The sequence below is a fragment of the Ciconia boyciana genome, chromosome 2 (assembly GCF_034638445.1).
Source record: "Ciconia boyciana chromosome 2, ASM3463844v1, whole genome shotgun sequence".
Lineage (NCBI taxonomy): Eukaryota > Metazoa > Chordata > Aves > Ciconiiformes > Ciconiidae > Ciconia > Ciconia boyciana.
In genome coordinates, this window is record NC_132935.1 from 26,041,147 (window position 1) to 26,062,712 (window position 21,566).

At 42.3% G+C, this 21,566-nt stretch overlaps 1 long non-coding RNA gene across 2 annotated transcripts; it reads right to left on the minus strand.

Moving 5' to 3' along the window:
• Positions 1–272: 272 nt before the first annotated feature.
• LOC140647495 (uncharacterized) lies at positions 273–10,985 on the minus strand. 2 transcript variants are annotated; one of them, XR_012040791.1, is made up of 3 exons: positions 10,859–10,985; positions 10,421–10,767; positions 273–8,051 (listed from the first exon to the last, which is right to left on the minus strand). It is a non-coding gene; the product is annotated as an uncharacterized lncRNA (long non-coding RNA). The 2 variants fall into 2 exon arrangements; XR_012040790.1 differs by having other exon boundaries at positions 273–919; positions 1,915–10,767.
• Positions 10,986–21,566: the final 10,581 nt, after the last annotated feature.

Sequence of the window (21,566 nt, forward strand, 5' to 3'; positions counted from 1 at the left end):
ATAGTAGGAGATTCTGGTGCCCTTAAGTATCATTTGTTGGTTTTATGCTAAGACACCCCTTTCTAGGGAGTTCACAGAACACATCGCGTTACTGTCCTAAAGTGCCTGCCACACAGAATAAGGGCATGCACCACCACAAATGAAGCATAAGGGAAAGGAAGATGGACAAAGGTAAATATGATCAATCCACATGATTTTGCAAAATATTAATTAATTTCATATTTTCTGATCTCAAAGAAGACATGAATCTGTGAGGAGGAACCTGGATGAACTAGAGGGAAGAAGATAATGTATGTCCTTCAAAGAACTAACAAAAATTGAGTCTGTTGCCTATTTTGTACCTACCAACATGTTATTTCTCATATTAGAATGTAGAACCTGTGCATATTTCTAACATCACTGAAGTTGACCACAACATGAAGCAGCCACTGCAGAATGCCCTCAGATGACCAAGGGGATTTTGGTAGCAGAGTGACTGATTTATACTGCCAGAAAACACAACATGGGCAGGCTGATGCAATAAGACTTTCAACATCGTAAAAATGCTTGAGGCATAAGTAGAATTATTCCCAATCTCAAATTAGAAACTTTGGGCCAATTGGACCTGATTTCTTCTAATTGGGGGGGTTGATCAGGTTTGACTTGTTCCTTTATCAGACTTCCCTATAAATTAGAAAAAAAGTTTATCTGTTTATTTTTCTTATTTTTCCTCATTGATGCTAAATCTTTCTGTACCAAGAAACACTAAGAAGTCAAAGGCCAGTCAAGACTTGCTACACGCTTTCCGAGACAGAGTCCTCAGACAGCCAGAACTGCTTTTCATGCAATTTATTGGCAGCGAAAAGGAATGGAAGAGAGGTGAAGAGATGGCCCATAAAAAAGGTTGTTCTAGGTTGGTGTCTGATCTGGAATTTCACATCTGGAAAGGTGGAAAGTCAAAAGGCTCAGTTTTGCCCTTTAGGTGTGGAAAAGTGAGTATGTTTTATAAATAACATGTCCTTTCACTTGAACAAAAAATAATAGCATGCTGTACATGACATTCCTTCTCTGAATAGGTGAGAGTGAGATGGGGGCAGTAACATCTGAACTGAAGAGGGAGGTGAACCAAATTCTATCACTTCTTACCTATCATGAAAGTTGCAACTAGAGAGGAACAAATCAATCCGGACATAATAACGGCCCTTTTCCAAAATGTAAGCATGTCCGTACTAGTGAATTAAAGATTAAAAAAGGCACTTCTGTTAATTTCTTGTTTCGTTCCATTTTATTCATAGGGTCTTAAGATTTTGATTTAGTTTAGTTCAGATTTTTAAATAAATTCTTTTTTTTTCTTTTTAACATTAGATATTCATTTTCCAAGCAGGCTAGATGATGCAGTGACTGGGGCATTAATAAAGTGGTGCTGCCATTGCAGAGTTTTTTGCAAGACAAGAATTTTAAGCTAATTAAAATGTTTTTTATAGTGTTTTAACTCCCATTTAGCTTCAGTTTTACCATCTTGAAGAGAAGAAGACTTTATTGAAAACCTAAGACCCAAACCATTTTAATTATTACAAGTCACAGTAAACACTCCTTGCACCTTCCAGTGATTCTCCAAAGAGCCAGACAATGCCAGACTTTTAGTCATTATTAAAATGATATATATCATTATTAAAATGATATATATAAGTGTACAAGAAGAAAACCCCTTAACATACAGCTTGCAGGTTGTTTTGCTGCATAAAACCAAAACAGGCTAAATATAATTTTAAAAAGGAACTTCTAGAGTGAAGTTCTCTGGAAAGTAATAGTGATGACACCAGTCAAGTTCTGTGTGAATGATTCTTAACCTCTAGGGTAGAAATCCAGACCATTTCAGTGGTTTATTGAATATGACGACAAAATACATTTTATTTTCAATCTTTTGTTACTTACCAGACACAGAAATTTGACCTGACCGTTTTATGCTTTTCAAAGGTGGTTTCATTTTGTGTAAATTGCTTTTCTATATCAAGAAAATACATTCTGTTCTTCAGGGATTTCTGGTCCTATTATCAAGGTCAGAAGAGCCCCATTGGTGGCCATCAGAGGGAGTCTGGCATACCAGGCAGCTCTGCCCAGCCCGCTGGTTTTTTTGCTGAAGCCTGTCCAGGGCTGGGAGTAACAGAGAGAAAAATGAGTGCAACGTACAGATCCAAGAGCCAAACAGTTCCTCACATGCTCTCTACCACCTGGTACTTAAAGCACAGACTGCTGTGCATGAAACCTGGGACCTAATCTCCCAGTCTTTGAAAGGCTGGACAACCTTATGGCAAACGCATTAGATTCTGAAGGTCGCCCTTAGTGGCATATTTACAATACAAGGCATCTTTAATGATATAATTAAATTAACCAAAATCTCACATTTTCTTAAGCGTTCATCATCATTCTGTACTTTTTCCCAGTCTGAGAGAAAAACGTAAGTAGATTTCCCAATGGCGTTATTGATGTGACTATCGTAAGAATTAACCGATTGTAGCTGGGATGACAACAATTAGCAATATTACTTATGGATTATTTTTAGCTGTACATACTGTGTAGATAAATGAAATGCCCAATAAAAGGAGACTTCCTGCGTCTTTCACAGATCACATGGGAGAAAGGAAGGCACATCTTGTCTACTCTGGTTGTGTCAGACAGACTGAGCTCTGATCTTATGGATGATCATGCCTGGGAGAATGTGAGTGCTGATTTCTCATTGCGCATGGCAGTTTGGCTACCCACATGGATGTTTCAGCATCCATGGCAGTGCAGAACTAGAGAAATGACTCACCTGTGATTTCTGTGGCCTTCTTCCAGCAGAGATTTACAGCATCTGATGCTGAGGCATATTTTAGCTATTCCTAATGGATATAAAAAGCCAAAGCTTGAGCCATTACATGTTATTTTGCATGCATCAGCCTCAGATATGTCTTAGCCATCTTGACAATTCAAAAAGTTTTGCTGTTTTTTAGAGTCTACAATGTAAAAAAGAATTGTACATTGATTTATTTAAGGCTCTTGCCTCAATCCACATGGGTAAGTCTCTGCATGTTGTTGATGAATACCAGAGTGTCTGTTCAATAGGGTGAAAAAACGTGTGCATCTCAGAAGTGAGGAAGAATGGAGAAATTTCCTTAGTTAGAATTTTGAAAGGATATTCTTTTAGATCCATATGAAGAAACCTTCTAAAATCCCACCACCAGCATATTTTCTGACTTTTTATTTCTTACATGCAATACACTGTTGTAGGTGAGCTAAGAAATACTCATGTTTTCTTCTTGATTCTGTCTATTGAAATGAGGTCTTGCTGAGGCAACAACATGAGGTTTAACAATCTGAGGTTAAGATCCAGCCTCTTAAACCCTTCTGTGTCTGCCCTTCTCTGGAGAGTAAGAGCTAAGATATCTGTATGATACCTGCCAATTAGGAAGATGTATAATTCATTAGGTTATCCTCAGAGCTGGAAAAAAAAAAAAGTCCAAGACTAAACTTGTTGCTTCCACAGTGACCCCTTCTCTCCCTCTCCAGGAGTGCAGAAGAGATTGCTGGGGACACCAGGACATCTTCCAACATGGCCTGCACAGCAAGGACACAGAGGTGCCTCAAGCACTGTGTGCTGCAGACCCAGAGAAGGTATTGCCATCTATCTGGCAGATGAACAGATTTCAGCTCAGAAAGCTACTTGAAGCTGGGCTGGTTTGGTCTCCAAACTCCACTGCTTAGAAACCTCCGGTTTGATGGAGAGGGTCGGCACAAGGGTGGGACCGCTCCTTTCCTATACTTATTGCCATGCAGTTCGGGGGCAGGCAGAGCACAAGGTGAGGCGGGATGATGGTGCTGAGCTGCCCAGAGGTGTGCTGCCAAGCAGGGGTCCTTACAACGTGGAGGTCTTTCTCAACAGCTTGCTGTGGCAGCTGTTATCATGCATGACACACAACAACTCAGGCATCCCAGCTGCAACTGGTGGACTTGGAGAGAGGCCACGGCACTGTGCTGCAAATGGGTCGGGCATGGACTGATCACTGGGGAAAGAGATGAGAGCCAGAGGGGTGAGTCTTGCTCTGCCCAAAAAGTCAGCTCCAAGACCTGCCTGCCAGCAGTGCAAGCATGCTCAGCAGCCCAAGATCTGTGCTGCAGATCAGAGGTCTCACCTACCATGCAATTCTTGCACCTAAAAAATGAGGTTAGGGCTGAAGAAGGGCTAAGCAAATGCTAAAGGAGCTCACTGTGAACTTCTGACCAGGGATCAGACTAAACTTTCCTGCCATTTTATGATCACAGCTCTACGCTGGCACACGTGGCAGGACCCAGAGAGGTCATGATCTCCTCCACGGAGCCAGCTTGGGTGGCACTGAATTCCTCCACACAAGCCCCTCCACCTTGAACCACAGTCAGCTGCTGGCACTGCATGGAAATCAGAGCCAATTTGATATCTCTGCTGAGAAACTCATCACAGGAATCTGACTTCTGGTGCCGTCCTGGGGATCCTGTTCGCACAGGGACCATCATCGTCCCCAGCGAGCGGGGAAGGAGAGGGCTTTGCAGCCAAGCCCGCAGCCTCCACACAGCGTGGGCTTGCATTCTTCCAGCACAGCTGTATCATGTTGAGTGGTGCTTCGCATTGCTTGAGGACAGTGCCACTGGCAGGTCTGAGCGCTCCTATCTGCTTCGCCAGGAAAACAACATTTAGGGCCAGCTTCGGTCCCAAACTCGCAGTTCCTCCATCCGCACTAAGTTGCACGGGGGAAGCAGGAGGTGTATGGGGTCAGGAACCCACTCCCTGCAGTCCGCTCTGCTGCTGAAGCAACACTGTGAGATACAGCATAGCCTTGTCTGCAGGGGGACAAACCTAGAATCTGAATTAGCTTTAAATGGATTAGTTACACCCCATCAAACTCTTGTGGGCATGTTATTATTCAGAATTAAAGTGACCTGATTTCAGCATAGCTTAATTCCACTCATAATGGAGTTAAGCTAAATCTGAAGCTGAATGCTTTATTACAGCTGGTAAATCCGCTTTGCACCTCTGGTTAATTTGGATTAACTTTCTTGAGGGACCCTCCATGCTTGAGCCCTGCTGGTGGCCAACTTGGTTATAGCATCTGCTGCTGCCTTTCTGCTAACAGTGCCGGGAGAAAAACGTGTGCCAAGGTGGAGTGCTCCTCACCGCAGGCTGAAGGAGCAGGAGAGGGTCAGCCACCAGAGACTACTCCTGATGAAAGTCAACACTCAAAACACTTCTCTCCAGAGCTTTATCACCAGCTGCCTCCTTAGGCAGGTACTGCAGCGTCTCAGTGCCAGGGCAGCAACACAGGAAGAGACACTGCCTCCCCGGGACAGGAGATCCTGTCATTGCCACTGCTGTGACAAAACAAGAAGATCCCCACCCAAGGGGACCAAAACTGCCCTGGCAGCATCCCCTTTCCTCAGCCGAGGGAGGAAGGGAAGGAGATGCACCCATGGGCCCTCCTCTTTAGCCTTTTCAAGGTGGACGGCTTCAAGGTGCTCTCTGCGCTGGGCTTCCCCACTCACAGGGCTCCTTCTGCAGGCTGCTACTTCCCAAATCTTTGCACAGGAGAGTCAGTATTTCCTCAGGATGGTGAGTCTGACAGTCGAGATGACAATGTAGTGTACCTGGTGCTCAGCAGCTGGGGGGTCACTGCTAGCTCAGGAATAACATTGCACGCTTCAGTCCCAGAGATCTGCTACAGCCACTGGGCGTTTCTGCCCCTCTGGTGTGCATGCATGGCTGTACTCCCCAACATGACCAGCAAGGCTCTGGTTCTGCCTGAATCTGAACATTATTCACTTCATGAATATTTGTCCAAGATGTCTGATTGTTAAGGCCAAATGAAGCCCTCACTTCCTCTACAAATATTTGTGCAATGACCTATAACTACCGGCCAACATGCCTGCCAGCACTCCATTAGATGACATCCCATTTTACAATTAACTATTATCATTTGATAACCTCTTGAGGTTAAGAATACAGATGTAAGATCTCCAAGGTTCCTAATGGGAATACTTCATATCAGAAGTATGTTTCCCTTGAGGGTGACATCACCACAGGGACACATATTTCAAATATTTTGGCCATCATATTTTGAAAGCTTCTTTAGAAATACAAAAATGCTTTTTGAGTCCTGAAAGAACTTTTCTATCGGTCTCAAGTAAACATACTACCATTTAACTCTTTGGAAAGCCTTGCTCAATAACAACAAAAAGTGTCATGGGAAACAAAGCAAAGAATTGCAATGCAGCCAAAGAAAGAAACATGTTCGGTATATAGTGTTGATATTACCTGAAAGTAGTTCTTTGCTGAAAGCTATGTTAGCATTTTGTGATGAAGCAGTTCAAGTGGAGCCTAAGCCACAATTTCAGATCAGGACCCTGACTATCTGGGGAGTTGGACTCTAGGTTCGAATCTAACACATGGTCTCTGTGCACAGTATGGTATTAGCTAAACTAAAACTCTAAGCCTGAACCCCTCCCACCTGTTAAGCCCTGGTAAAAGGTGGAAGTAGATGTAGTCTTACCTGTAATTATAGACAGCACTTTCACCAGTGATGGGGTACTGAAGCTAAATCACTGGCTATTAACTTTAGTAGAAAAATGTTATACATGTGCGTGTATATATATGTATGTATATATATTTGTATGTATATACATACATACAAATATACATGTATATGTGTGCGTGTACATATATATATTTTTTTAACCTGGATATGCAGCTATATGAATAATTTATTAGTGTTTTTTTTCTTTTAATGCCTCCTCCACTTCCATTTTTGCCCTTCTCCATGTGTCTCAGATCATACAGCTCAGGAAAACACACTATGAAATGAGCAGCATTTACTATACTTTGAACTGCTGAAGGCTCCTTTCACTGCATAAATATAAATGCAGAGTAACTTCAGTGGAATTAAAGATGTTATCCTACTGAGGAAGCAGTACAATGCCTGGAGACAATGCAGTCTAAAGAGTCACTTTTCTTACCTGAGGGAATGAAATTGCTTTAAATAATGTACTTGGGGACAGAAAAAGGAAAATTCAGATTCCTGCCCCTCCTTGTTGGCAAAAGAGGTGGGACCCAGTTCAGTTTGGGCCCTCTTATGTTGCAAGGTGACTGTTGCAAGGGCCAACGATGTTCCAGAACAAGGCCATGACCTATGGGGTCTTCACTGTAGGATGGCACTTATTAAATGCACTTTAATTACCTCAGGTTTTTCTTGTAGCTGATGAACAGGTCAATAACTTAGATAAGATGTTTTCTTACTTCCCATTTTCATGCTAGGTTAATTAGCAATAAAAGCTCATGAAACATTAGACCATCATTCAAAAGGTAGCCGTGAACTAATTAGTATTATCTTTATAAAGCCTCATTTACTTATTACATTAATTTGATAATACAATATGCAAAATCATCCAAATGAGGTTTTAAATATATCCTAATGACAATATTAAAACTAAAAATTAATACTTAAATCTTCATTAAATAAAATCAGACTAGTTTAAGTTTCCAACCCCATTAATGTTTTTTGAAGGAAGGATTCTAGAGTTGCTTCCATTCTCAAAGACTTCATAGAATTCCTAATAATTTGATAGACAATCCCTAAAGATTTGTTAAACAAGAATGTTGATAACAGCAAGTCATCATTTAAACAATTAATTATAACTGAAATCTTAGTGTAGAATTAACACTATGTATCTTAATGCCATAGTTTGAAAGACCATTGTATATTTGAAAATGTGGGTAGTTTATCTAAAGCTTTCAGAAGGAAAACAAATTCAGTTCTGCTTTGAGTAAGCTGTATTAATACCTATGTATCTTGACATTTTTATTTATACTGTGAGACATATTAACTAAATTAATTTTTAAAAGAATGGTACTTTAAGGTAAGCTGCAGTTCACATCCACCAATCCAGACAGCCAACAGTTTGGGTGCTTTGATAATACAAGAAGCCAATGGCTCCTGTTGGCAAGGGCACCCACTTGTCTGTCCACATGTGTCCAGAATCACAGACTTTGCACAACTGGAGGGCAGACTCTGAAAAAGCAAATTGCATCATGTTCACATGGAAACAAAATACCTGTTGTTTTAAAAAATGACAGTCAAAAAGTGCTAGACGGCCACTGAAAAATGGTCCATCCATTTTCCAGCTTATTGGAAAATCTGGACATAGACTTCAGCTTAGTCTTTTTAGAATGGGTACAAAAAACCAGATGTGCTTTCTGGACTGAAAAGCTGAGATAGATAGAGAAAAATATGCATCTATTGTATGGAATTTATGTTTTATATTGCTGTAGAACTGTCCCCCTGGCTGTCTTTCTTATCCTGCAAGGTAATGATCTGATTTCAGTGAAATACCTCCCAAAATAAATTAAGCTTATGCAGAGCAGGACAAACATTCCCTCTGTTTTCCTTTCTCTCCCACTCCAGTCTTGTTCTGCTTAGGCTTTTATACCATACTTACCAATCACTTGAATCTTCCAGTACATTGGCCTGATTTTAGAGTGGGACAAAGGAAAGTAGAAGACAACATGACCCTGTTAGGTAATATGGCTCTCACTTGTACCTTTTTACCATATTAAAAATGATCACAACACTGTTAGGATTTCATCAGATCTATTGCTTAGAAAAATACCATCTCTACCCATAAGCTAACAAAAAAGCAATGATGTGGTGCAGAAATATTGTATCATAAAACCTCCCTAAGATACAAAGACTGGGTTAGTATGGTTACTGCAAATCAGTCTTTGTAATATGAACATCAGTGTTAGAATAGAAAGCAAAAAAGAGATTCCCAGGAATTCTGCTTTAAGTTGATAGACACATGAAAGCACATGAAATATGCATTTGCTGGTCTAACAGACCGTGAGAGATTGTCACCCCAAGAAGAAATGAAGAAATATTTGGAAAGCACACTGAAGCTCACAGAGTGGTACCAAATTAAATAGATTTCGTTTTTCAGTTTTTGACATCACTAGAGAATAGACTTCACAAATCAGTAACACAGACTGATTCTAACATGACCTAAAATTACAGAAACATAGGAGAAGGAATGAAAAAACTTTCAAATTTAGTTAAAAAGTACAGATGTCTTTGTTTTTTCATTGGCAACTTCAACACTATTGCCTTTGGACATTTTATTTTTAAGAAACATCTGTCCAATTTGGATCTGTCATACTGCAACTGTGATTAGTTAGAGATGTTACAAAAAGCAAAATTACTTATGCAAGTCAAGTCTACAGAGTTAGTATATCATGAACACAAAGTAATAAACTTCCTGAGAACAACAATTTGAATTTCTCTGTTGTCTTTTACCCATGGACCCCAAACCACCTGAAAAGCATTATTTAATTACATATTGCACAACCTAGAGACCGGATGTACAACAAAAATTCACTAAGTCTCCTCTGAGATGGAAAACAGCACATATTCAGGAGGAGAAGTGCGATGCCATGACTTAGGAGGATGTGAGGACAGCAGTCAGGGAAAATTCAAGAGCACATAAGTAGGTAGCCTGTAATTATTTATGTTGTGTTTGACTGAGGTATCATCTTTAACATCAAAGCTCTTGGGGTCCCTGCTCCATGATGCTTACAACCACAGGTGGACAGTCATATTTTCCCACCAAATATGGCAGTGGCAACAGTTCTGTTTTAAATCTCATTTATGAGAACTTTGAGATAAATTTTAGAGCTGGACAAAAATTTTTAGACAAATAGTTTACTAGCCAAAAAATGCAGGATGACTGAAGCTATTTGGGAGTTTGGATTGAATTCAGCAAATTGTTTCAGCCAAACAATGCGGGGGAGGAAAGTGGAATTCTGAAAATGTGAAACATTTTGTTCTGACATTATCAAAATTACAAAATTCCTCCTTTATTTTCTTCTTTTTAGTTAAAGCATTAGAAAAAGTCAGCAGTACAATCAAAAAGGCAGAAAAGAGGAGAGTGACACACCATAAGAAAAACCTGGAGTGTGTCACACTTGGAAGCTTTTCAGTCTGACCATTCCCAGTTTGTGCAAGAAAGCCTCCAAATGAGAATGAGCTGTACCACAGAGGATAAGGATACGTGCACATTCCAGCTGAGAACATATTTCTCCTGTGAGTTAGAGCTAAGATGCACCAATTGAAAGCTGGAAAATGCTGTTACTAAAGTCTATTGGTTTGATCTATTTTCTCATCTTACATAACGTGTTTGATGAAAAGCAATTTAGACAGCTTCTCATCTGCCTTGACTGAACTATTTTTGCATGGGTCATCTTCTGCCTTTTAGCGGCTACAAATATCGATCAGATAAAACTATCAGTACTACTGAATTGACCATGCATCTTAGCCAAATGCTTCTCTTCAGCAGACTACAGCTGGCTCGAGCTGACAAGTGCAGAACAAACTTAAAGTTGCCTTACCTGCTCACAGGAGGACTGTCTCACAGCAGAAGAGACACCATCTGGTGACCAAGAAACCAACTTAAAGCAATTGATTTCCCACTCATCAAAGGAGTGGGATGCAACTTCCCTGAACTCTGGAAAATCCTTTGAATATGTTACACATTACTTAAAATGATGGCCCTGTGGCACACGTTCAACTAGTATTCACTCGAACTCATACAAAGGGCCACCAGCCAACCAGCTCAAGATCAAGGAATCCAAGAAGAACAAAGCAACCTTTGCACATTCTCTTGTCCTGAGCTCCACTGCAAGGTCTTCAGGTGCAGCTAAAGGTCAAGACCAATGACTGCATCAGTTTCTGAACCCTAAAGAGAGAGCAAAAATACAGACGTAAAGAAATAAAAGAAGAATTAAAAAACTTGTATCTAAATCTTCATGCCAGAAAATAGTTCAAACCATGGTTCTTATCTAAGAGCAGTTAGAAAAGAGCAGATCTCGTGGCACTGCTGCATGCACTCAGAGCATGTCTGACTGACATGGCACTCTGATAGGACCAAACTGCTGTTCTAGCAGACTGGGCTGCTCAGGCTGCAGATTTGGAACTGGCTATTTAAACAGGTTGGGAGGAACTGGAGTGCCTGTGACTCAAGCCCTAGTACTGAACTCCTGCTTGATAAGAGGCAGGGGGAGAGTGCTTACTCATAAGCGTGAGTGATGTTCAGATGTCTGAAGCATCATTCTTTCCACTGTAGGAAGCTGGCAGAGATGCAAAAGATTAGAGGACCTACAAAGATGCATAACTCAGGGATGTGTGGGAGGCTCTGACCCATTTCTTGCTGGATGTGTGAGCCTGCTCTCAGGGGCACACTGACCAATCATCCACAATGCAAACGGTCAAGCCCCAGCAATTCACCTTGGACTTCAGAGTCTCTGGAGTCTGACCCAAACCCACTGTTGCTCATGAAGTCTGGACAGATTGGGCAGCCCTCAACTAACTACAGCTTCTACTGCTGGCAGAAATCCCAGGCTCAGCCATACTGGGACTCTGTGGCTTCTCTTGCCCTTTAATAGCTCATTAAGCTCTCTTGCAAGGGAAGAACCTGGCATCCAGAGCTGCAGCTACTACTCTGCATTTACTGTCATCTGCATACAATTTGCTGTATGGAGCTCAGGCACCATTGTTGTGAAGGGAGGAAAGTGATGTGGGGGGGCAAAAAACACTCTCTCATTCAGGATCCAAACCTTGCTTCTATATTTTCATAGGTTTGTTCACTTTTGCGGTGAGCAGAGAATGGGAACAGAGAAATCTTTGAGTATGCATATGGCAGAATCAAACATGATGCACCAGGCTGTTGATGTGAATTTGGCTCAGACTAGCAGTGATTATATATTGACTCGTGTCAGTAAGCAACTTGTTTCAGCTGTGTTTGTTCTGATGTTGATTTCTGATTAGAGGTCTTCTCAGAGCCCAGAAGTTGTTATCCACCATAGTGTGTGGGGAAATATAGTTTACTTCCATAGGGAAAAATTTCAGCTATCAGGATAACAGAGAACAGCGGTTGAAATGATCAAGAAGAATGCTATGCTGCTAACCAGCTAGAGCCAGAACATGATATGAAACAGATTAACTTGTTCTGGTCCTGCCCTTGGCAGTTTTGGGTGTAAATGACCTCTTGCCTATAGACTACAACTGCCCTTTCTCCTGCCTGCTCCTGCAGAAGCTACTCAACCACTGTTTGTTTCAGTGTGCTTTTCTTTCCGCAGTTCCCTTTTATGAAAAAAATCAACAAAATCTATAGTACAATCCACCATGGGGTGTAAAGAGATTCCCATCTACTCTCTGTTGTCCCACTCAAGTCTGCCAGCTGATGTGCCCACAAGAGCACTGCCTCATCTGATTCATCCAGGTTAGCAAACACTACTCCTTAAAGTATTTTAGGTAGCCTGGCTGATTTGGACTGACACAGGTTAGAAAACATACCAAAGCAGCCCTACCAGTAAAACCAATGGGGCAGCAATATCTGTAGGAAGGGGGGAATGAGAAGGCAAAGTTGGAAAGGGAAGAGAGCAGGAGGTGGCAGTCCCTTCTGCCCACCCAGCTGAGTTTCACTGGTGGGATCCATCCTCAGGAACAGTAAAACATCTCAGATCAGGAAAGGGCTGCAAGCAGGGATAGTTCAATCTGAGGTTGGTGGTAGGGACAAAGCTCTGTAGGGAAGCAGCTCTGCACCCAAGTTTAAAAAGCCTACCTTGGGCAAATGCCACTAGGTAGTATCTCTTACATGAACACAATATTAATAACTAATTTCTTCCTCATCTGTGAACAGCATTGCTACACCTAAGGAGAAGAAGGACACATCAGCCTATGATAGTTGTATACTCTACTCTTCACAGCTTTCCTCAGAGCTTCACAGAGATGAATGAAACAAATATCATTTCAGTAGTCCAAGTCAGGTACTCTACGCAGCTTTTGTACAAGGGGAATTGAAGCATGGGAAGTTTAAATGACTTGTCACAGACCACAAAACTGGGCAGAATATGTACCTGATTTCCACATTGGCCTAAATGTCAAATTAATCCTTCCTCTGACATTTAAAAGCAGCAGAAAAAGGTAAAACTGATGGTCTTTTCTTTGTTTTCAGAGTAGTTCTTCCTTTTGTATATAACTAAAAGAGAGAAAAACATGGGGAGAAGGAATAAAACAGAATTGGAAGAGAAAAATGAATAGTTGATTTATGAATTTCACCATTTTTTTATTCAAAGGGAGAAAAGCAGACCTGCTGTTTACCAAGGGGAAGTGTATTTTTCCTTGATCTTTGGTGGAGATAATCATTAGAGCAAGGGGGGAAAAGAGGGAATTAATTGTGTTTGCCATTTCCATAACCCTGTTCTAATTCAATTCCTAAGTCACAGCAGTAGTGTAATCACACCTAAACATGATCATTTATCTTTCCTCTTTCTCTCTTCACATAAGTTTGATTTTATAAAGTGCTGAGGAAAAGGAAATTGAGATTACACTACTTACAAGAATGCTGGAAATTGTTGATGGAATAAACTACCCTGAGAGATCAGCTTTCCTTCATTTCAAAGCATATGTTCCCTAATTTGGCTGATGCTGAGAGATGTTTTCTTCGTGGAGCCTTCTGTCTCTGCCACTTTGGCAAGCAATGGAAGAAGATGATACAAGAGAAACCAGTCCAAATGCAAGCACATACAACCTTGAATTTAATTCATGTTTGGAAGGAAAAGTTGTTTCTACTATATAAATAAATCACATCCTTTACAAAATCTTTTCTATGGCTCTCTGACAGTAATAGCCGATGAAAAATTATATTTTTATCATTCACAACCTGTGAAAACTGTCCCTTTGTCACAAGAAAGGATTAAGGCTGTGCTGTTTTCATTCTTGGCACATTTCCTTAACTAAAGTGTAATGGCTTCATTTCCTTTTCTTTTAAAGGTGAATTTAGTGCTGATGAAAAGTACCAGCTTAGCAGCTCAGGAAACTGAAGCATGTTATTCATCCAGAGAGTGAGAACACCACAGGTAATCGTACTGTAGAGTACCAGCAAAGCAAATCAAATTTTATGTGGATGGGAAAACTATTTCAGGCAAATAACTTCTTCCTCCCCACGAGATATGTACAATTCTTCGTCTCCCTGAGGACTTTGTCAACATCGTGCCCACTAGTGTTCCTGAAAAATGGTTGCCTAAAAAATTTAAGATCTTTTCCACTGCAACTGTTAAGTCAAAATGTGAACAAAGCAAATGTGACCATAACTATTTCACTAACAATTTCAATGGTGAAGCTTTCCAAGTAGCTTTTTTAAAATATAAAATATCATCATAAGAGGTTATTCTTAAGACTTTGTCCAACCTTCTTTTTCAGACATTAATCTCATGCTGCCACAGTTAGGCTCCGCAAAATGGCCATTCAAAGCTGACAGCATATGAGCATCTAGTATGCTTCATGCTTCTGATATCAGCGTAAACATACCTCCATGCTGGACAGTCCGACAGCAAAGTCACCATAGAGGATCTGTGCTCAGGCTCACCAGCCTTGCTTCTGAATGGACAAAAAGAACATTTTCTGGGGGTGAACTTGTTTCTAGGTTTGGGTGTCCCTTAATCTGAAAAACCTCAAAAGATGCAGCACCTCCCAATGTGCTAACATACATGTTTGGTAAGTCAATGAGACACATCCTACAGTGACATTATATACTGGAAAAGACCAGCCTTGGTACATGCTAGATACAATGCAAAGTGTTTGAAAGTGAATATGCCATATCTCAAATAAAGTGCAAGCGCAGCCTTTGCAGGATGCTTCCTTTAAATGTTACCATCAGCAAACAGCTCTAACATTTGCAGTAAAGCTTTAATACTTTAACAAGTGAAGCCCTTGTTATTTCAAAGTTATACGGAGCAGTTTCTGTCATCCATGCTGTAAAGCCTCTATCTGCCAAGACCATAGACCCAAACTCTTCTCTCCATTCACAACAATGTTATTGCACAACTGTGAAGGCAAAGGAAATATGACTCAGAGAATATGATAACAGTCATTAGGTGATTTAAATCAAAATATGCAAGGTGCCTCAAAGTTTAGTCACTGTTGCATAGGAATTGAGATATGTTCTTGACATACGCTAAGTTTTTAGTTGTAAATGTGCTCTTCAATAGATGTCTCTTTTCTTCTGAAGTGGTAAATAGCTGTCTTCAGGATATCAATAGCATATGTGTTGATAATTAAATTTATGATAATACCATCGATAATGAGAAAAGTGTGGATAATTACATTGTTGATAATGAGATGCAAGTTAACATACATACGTTAGTATGGCTTGCAGAAATGCTTAATCTTTGACTAAGCTGTGGGCCCATGTGTAACCCATGCCCTTCCTGGCTCAGATGGTGGGAGGAGATGACACGTTGAACTCTCCTCTGTGGCTCTGGATGGGCTGGGGTCTTTGGTGCTTGTCAGCACAGGACCAGGGTCCCAAAAATACATCAGAAAATTCCCCTGCTCCCTGTTTTAGATGTAACCTTAGAATACTTCTAGGAGTAAATGCTAATATCTTAGGCCAGATAATATTCATTCACCAGTGGTCAGGAGCAAAGAAAAGGAGAAGCCCAGTTTGAACTTATGCCCTCCTATTAGCTGCTCTTCTTGTTCCACTCTTCTCTCTCAGACCTTTGGTGGGGGGTTAACTAACTTAAGACTTCCTTAAATTCCTTAAACGCAGCTTTGGATGGCCAGGTTCAGAGCTCGTGTAAAAAGCCGGGGGATTTATACTGTGGCTGGTGGATGTGAGCCTGAGTGCATCGGAGTGAACATAAATGAAAACTAAATCTGCGGGAAGTTAGGTCAATGTAATGGACTCCTGGGACGAGGGGAGGCAGAAGAAGGTGTAAAATACACCAACTCAGACTCCCTCCAGAGTTGGAGAACTCAGATTCACATCTGAATTTGGCTCCCATTGCCTGACTCAGAAAAGCGAACTCTCTCCAAGTCTGGAGACACCGGTACATTCTGTGCAAAACCCTTACAGGGATACTGTTAAGCTTGTCTAGCGCACAAATTAACTTAGCCTGACATATCTTAGGTTTTACTCTGGAGGCACAGGCTGTGTTCAAAGAACCACTGAGCAGCAGAAATGAGGAAAACAGAACGTGCTGCTCTGTGATCTGCCGCCGCATGCTGGGGATGGCATGTGGGCAGCACCCATGCATGGTGCCACGGGTATTTATGCTGAGGCTGCATGGACCTTTTGCTTTTTTAGAGGGCAGAAAAGGAAAGAGAATTAAATAGTTTGTTGTATGGCAAATATGTTGCAGAAAAGCCTCTGGGATCCTAACAGCAAGACGTACTGTGAAAAGTACATGGCAAAGTAGGGGCTGCTTGGCTTTTAGACGTGTCACAGCTATATAAGCTGCAAGGAGAAAACACCTACAAGTCAGGATCTGTCAAGTGAAAAGACAAAGCAGAAGTATTAGTGCTGGCAGCTGGCATGGGATTTTAAACCCAAGTTCAGATTTAAGAGAAGAAGATGTTTTGTAGCAAAGCCTCCTGACCCTGCAGAAGGTTTAATAGCATCCTGCCTCCATGAAGGACACCACCACTTAGTGACTTAGACTGGGGACAAGCAGGGTGGCACACACAAGTCTTGGCTGAAGGAAACCTGCCACCTCTTTCTAGAGCTGCCCTGGAAGGGAGTGGAGACCTTCACAGACTGCCGCCTCCTTCTTTTCTATAACCTCTGTGGAAACTGGTAGCGTAAATTGTGTTTGGTGCAATTCACGTGCCAATATAGTGCGGTGACTAACACCCATGGCTTTGGGAGGATCACAACCCACAGTTTGGTCCAAAGGGTATTGTCATGGCCAGTCAAGACTAAATTCCAGGTATCTACATGTCTGAGAAAGTCTGGGGAAAACATTGTAATCTCCCTGCTACCACCAAAATTTGGCTTTATGATGGAAAAGTTACAAAAATAAAAGAAGATTAAACTGGGGACTTACAAATTTTAAAAAAGTTGGGAAGAACTTTTGATTTTGCTAATGTAGACCCCCAACCAAGGAAATTTAGGATTTGTTTTATTTTAATTCCCTTCTATACCCAGCTCTGAATGCAGGGTCAATGTCTGTGGTGCCATACCTTTCCCTTACCATTCCCTTCCTTTCTTCCCCAATGGCAAATAGGTTTTGACAGAATCTGGAAGGGTATCTATTTCTCAAAGAATTATTGGGTTTTACTACAGCAGTAAACATCTTCGTGTCGGGGTTTTAGGGGTGTTTTTTTAAAAAAATCTAGAACTGCCAGCACTGTAAATAAATTGCTCAAATTCTGGCTTATTCCTAGTCACAATCATCAGATCTTTCTTTTATCTGGATTGCCGATAAAATAATTGTATTACAAAAGGACTTCCTCAGAAATTGAACACGTGAAACTAGAATGCTGTTCTCCCTCATATATTAGCACTGTCAGAGGAAGACCTGAGATCCTAGAAGTGTTAGTCAGGCACCCAGTGCTGCTTCGAACTCCATCATCTGCTTTATAAGAAGCAACCCCGAGGATGTCCCCAGATGAAAGCTGCATATGACACAGCAGAATGAACGACTGCCGGCAGCCATCTGCACAAGGGGCACAAGGGTGGGCAGGCGCGGGAGCCCGGTGATCCTTGCTGCTGATGCCGAAGGACAGGGAGAACAGCAGAGTGGTAACTGTGTTTTGGCCCGGTGAGGGAAGGCAAGGTGGAAACGCAACAAGGAGGTGAGCAGCGTCAGCAGCCTGAGGCTGCATGAAGTGTCTGTGAGAGAGAGCAGCAGCCCCAGCACAGCTGTGTCCCAGAGACCGAATTTGTAATGACTCGGCATAGCACATGCCAGAAAGCCTGCCTACCCCCGCAAACATAGAGGTTGTGAGTGGATGCTTTGGGCCAAATTAATCCCTGGTGGAAGCTCAGGAAAAGCCAGGGGAGCTAGAGGCACAAAAAAATGCAGCCCTTTATTAGCATCATAGCTTGGAAGCCAATTTTTGTACATCAAGAAGCGATAAGCAACCAAAATGATGTCGAAGCAGAAGAGGACTTCTCTTTCTAAGAACTTCTGACTCCAGCGTTACTCATCCGTGTTTCCCGCTGTCCCGTCCATTCGCTCAAGTGGCTGGTGGGAATCCAAAGCCTATTAATTATCCCTCACTAAAGAAACAGAATAAATACCTCTCTGAGAAAGGGCTCCGCGATTTGGTCAGCTTCATGGACGTGGGCCAAGAGATTAGCACTAGATCGTGCGAGCAAAGGATCAGCCTGCTGCAAGCCCACACTCTGTGCAGGGGAAAGTTTTCCAGACGTAGGAATTACACCTGAAAACTGTGCACTGTAACATGATAGAGCAGGTTACATCTGCCAGGTTTTGAGAGATGTTAAATACACAAACATATGTTTGGGCAACCTCATGCAGACTTTCGTAGCTCGTAAAGAAGACACCTAAGGGGGTACACTTTCAAGGGCTGAGGTCGGTATTTTTTGTTGGGGTGATTAATATTGGTTGCAAAGTGAGCAGTAATGGTGGTGAAAACTGGGAAAAATAAACTTCAATAAAAGTCTCTGCAAAAAGCAGACGTTCCCAGAAAATGTTTAGACCAAAGCCAATTTTCCTTTCAGAAAAAGCACTAAAAGAAAGCCATCAGCCCAAGCACTAACTCAGTTTTTTGCTCGCTGCCAGGCACTTTGAGGTGCAAATACACAGGTTTCCAGCTAGAACCAGACTGCAGGTGCAGCTCTGACGGCAATTCAGCGAGAGTAATATGCAAAGCAAGTATCAGTGTGCAAACTGCAACCACATAAAGAAAATTGTTCATGCACTTTTCAAATGTTATACACAACTCAGTTTAATCTATGTCATGCCTGACCACATAGAGTTAAATCAAAACAGGCTGTTAGGGGAAACAAAGAGGAAATGAAACAATGGCAAAGATAAGTTCAGGCTGAAAATACCAAGTGGTCTTTGAGGAAACAATAGGGATGCTATTAATTGTAAAATACCCTGTAGGCTCCAAGCAGGTTGGCAGCATTCACTTTTCCAAGCCTGGGGCCAGAATCAGAGGACACTAAATCATCAAAGCAACTAGGGCCTCGAAAAGCAGAAGAGCTGAATGTGTTGCTGAGGGTTATGGAGAGAGTGTCATTGAATGCTGGCAGACATCGGCACACAAGACACCCAGATGGAGACCCACAGACCACGCTGCAGCTCAGCAGTCTGCTCTCGAGCCCAGCGATGGGGGTAACAGGGCTGAAGAGGAGCTCGTGCTTGCAGAGGAAGATTAAATTCCTGCCTCACATTACCCCAGGTCAGGGGGACCTGACGGTACTGATAGTTGCTCAGTATTAGACCTATTATCTGTGATTTACTAGGTAAAGCCTAATATGGATTTCAATGAGAAATCTTTGGTCTCCATGAAGAATGCATCTACCCAACCAGGCTGAAATTGCTCCAAATATCATTCAGAAAAAGATGATGTCTCCTCATGAATAACATGCATGGGAAACAGAAGCATGGCATGAGGAAAGGAGCGAGGGACAGGGCACATCATCGTCCTGTGTCAGAGCGTGGTTCAGGTGCGGCAGCCCTGGCACGACCCAGCCCAGCACACCAGGCAGTGCCGTTCAAGCCCTGTTACCATCAGGTCACTCCTGGGTGCTGCTCCCAGCCCCAGAGCTTGCACAGCGTATGCCACCTTAAACACCTCTGCAGCGGGTGTCTGCCCCAGGGGACCATGTGTGGTCCCCTAGGAACCTGCTCCTGGGACAGGACTCAGCTTCTGCAAAGTACACGGGCAGCCCTGAGTGGGGCCATGGTCCAGGAGCATCCCCAGACTTGGCACAAGGTAGCTCCCACCCCAAATTTGGGACTGGTGCAGTTCCCTTGGGAAGAGCCTCACCCTCCCCACTGCTCAGAGAGTGCTGGCAGCTTACTCCACAACATTTTTAGATATTGCAAAACCTAATCTGGGGGCAAAGAGAGCTTCAGGGTCTTGTATTAGGTAAGGATTCAGGTGCTTGTATGCGATGGGCTTGGTGTGTGCTCCTTCATGGACTACTGTTCTTTCAACCACTTGGATGTAAGTGCAGAATATCATCATTTGGGGCTATACCAAATAATTACATAGCTAGATATAATAGCTACTATTAACTCTTAAATGATTACTGCTAGAAGTAGCCAATTTAAAATAACAACTATAACTCAGTTGTGTGTAGTTTTACATTCTTATTTGGTGATTGCCAACAATATGTATAAATATCTGTATAGAGGCATTTAGACAAGAAGAGGTACAAAAGAGAAACAAAATGAAACAAGTTAATGTTTAAATCAATGCCTATTCACATTCTAGTCAGTCTTGCATGAAGTATTCAAGGTTACTTTTTAAAAAAACTATAACAAATGCTTTAGATCAATCCTCCTACCTGAAAACAAATTCTGTTCTAACGTTAATTGTTTTGATTGCACTTTAGTTTTGAATACATTTTGAAATAAAATAAAATAAAATAAAATAAAATAAAATAAAACAAAACAGCAAAACATTATGCTCAGAGTAATTAAACAGAACCCTTGACTTTTTTAGCTAAAACAATTTATCAAATCTAAATGCAATATGTTATGTTTTGGTGAAACTTTCATTGGCTTAAAAATATGCCAAATTCTTGGTCTCACCAAGAGACCAAGGGACAAAATAGTTAGGAAATCAAGGAAAACTTCTAGGACATGACGTCATAAAGTAAGGATGAAAAAGCGTCACAAGACAGGCCCTAAGAAAGTTCCCCTAGCTATAAATAAATACAAGGGCTAATGCAAAAGTTGAATATGCTCATTGCCCAGGTTGTCTATGTCCTATATTGACCCTGGTGTCACTATGTAGACCTGATGGTACCTACTGCCTAACTCTTTGAGGATCCCTTGGGGTTCATCAGGGAGGCCTCCTGGGAACAGCCAGCAGAGCCAGGAGCACCCAGCCCTGTCCGAGGTCACCGCACACCCCAAAGTCCCAGGCAATGCGCGGTCAGCAGTGGTGACCCCATGCGGCATCCCTCTGTGGGTCAGACAAGGCACTGCCATGGCAGGCACCTGCAGAAACACTTCCCCGACCTCCACCCTGCACTCGCTCCAGCACTGCCAACCCACTACCACTCCCAGCCAGGGAACCAGATTCTGCCCGGCATCCACTCAGGGATGACTCTGGGAGACTGATCAGTCCCAGCGCCTGCTAGCCTGCAGCTGGTCTGCACATGCTGCCTCCTTTGGCAACTACTGTGCAAGGTCCCTGAAACAGCCCGTTTGATCCTGTTTCCTTCTTCCACCTCCTCAAAACCACCAGGAGCCAGCCCAGCCTGTTTCACATTATTGAACAGGCAACGGCGCAGTCCCAGCCAACACACAGCCCCATGGGGCAAGCAAGAATGGACAGGAGTGACCTTTTTTTGCATGCAAAATATTCCTCTCTGCCACCAGCTTCTGCCTCAGGATGCCCGTCCCCCTCCGCAGGTCTCTACGCTCTGCTGTGGGGCACTGCAGACCGGCATGCTGAAGAGCAGACTTGGGTGTTCACTCAGCAGAGCTGGCCAGCCCTCCATGAGCACGCAGCAGAAGCGTGCTTAGGGTGATCTGGGCTGCC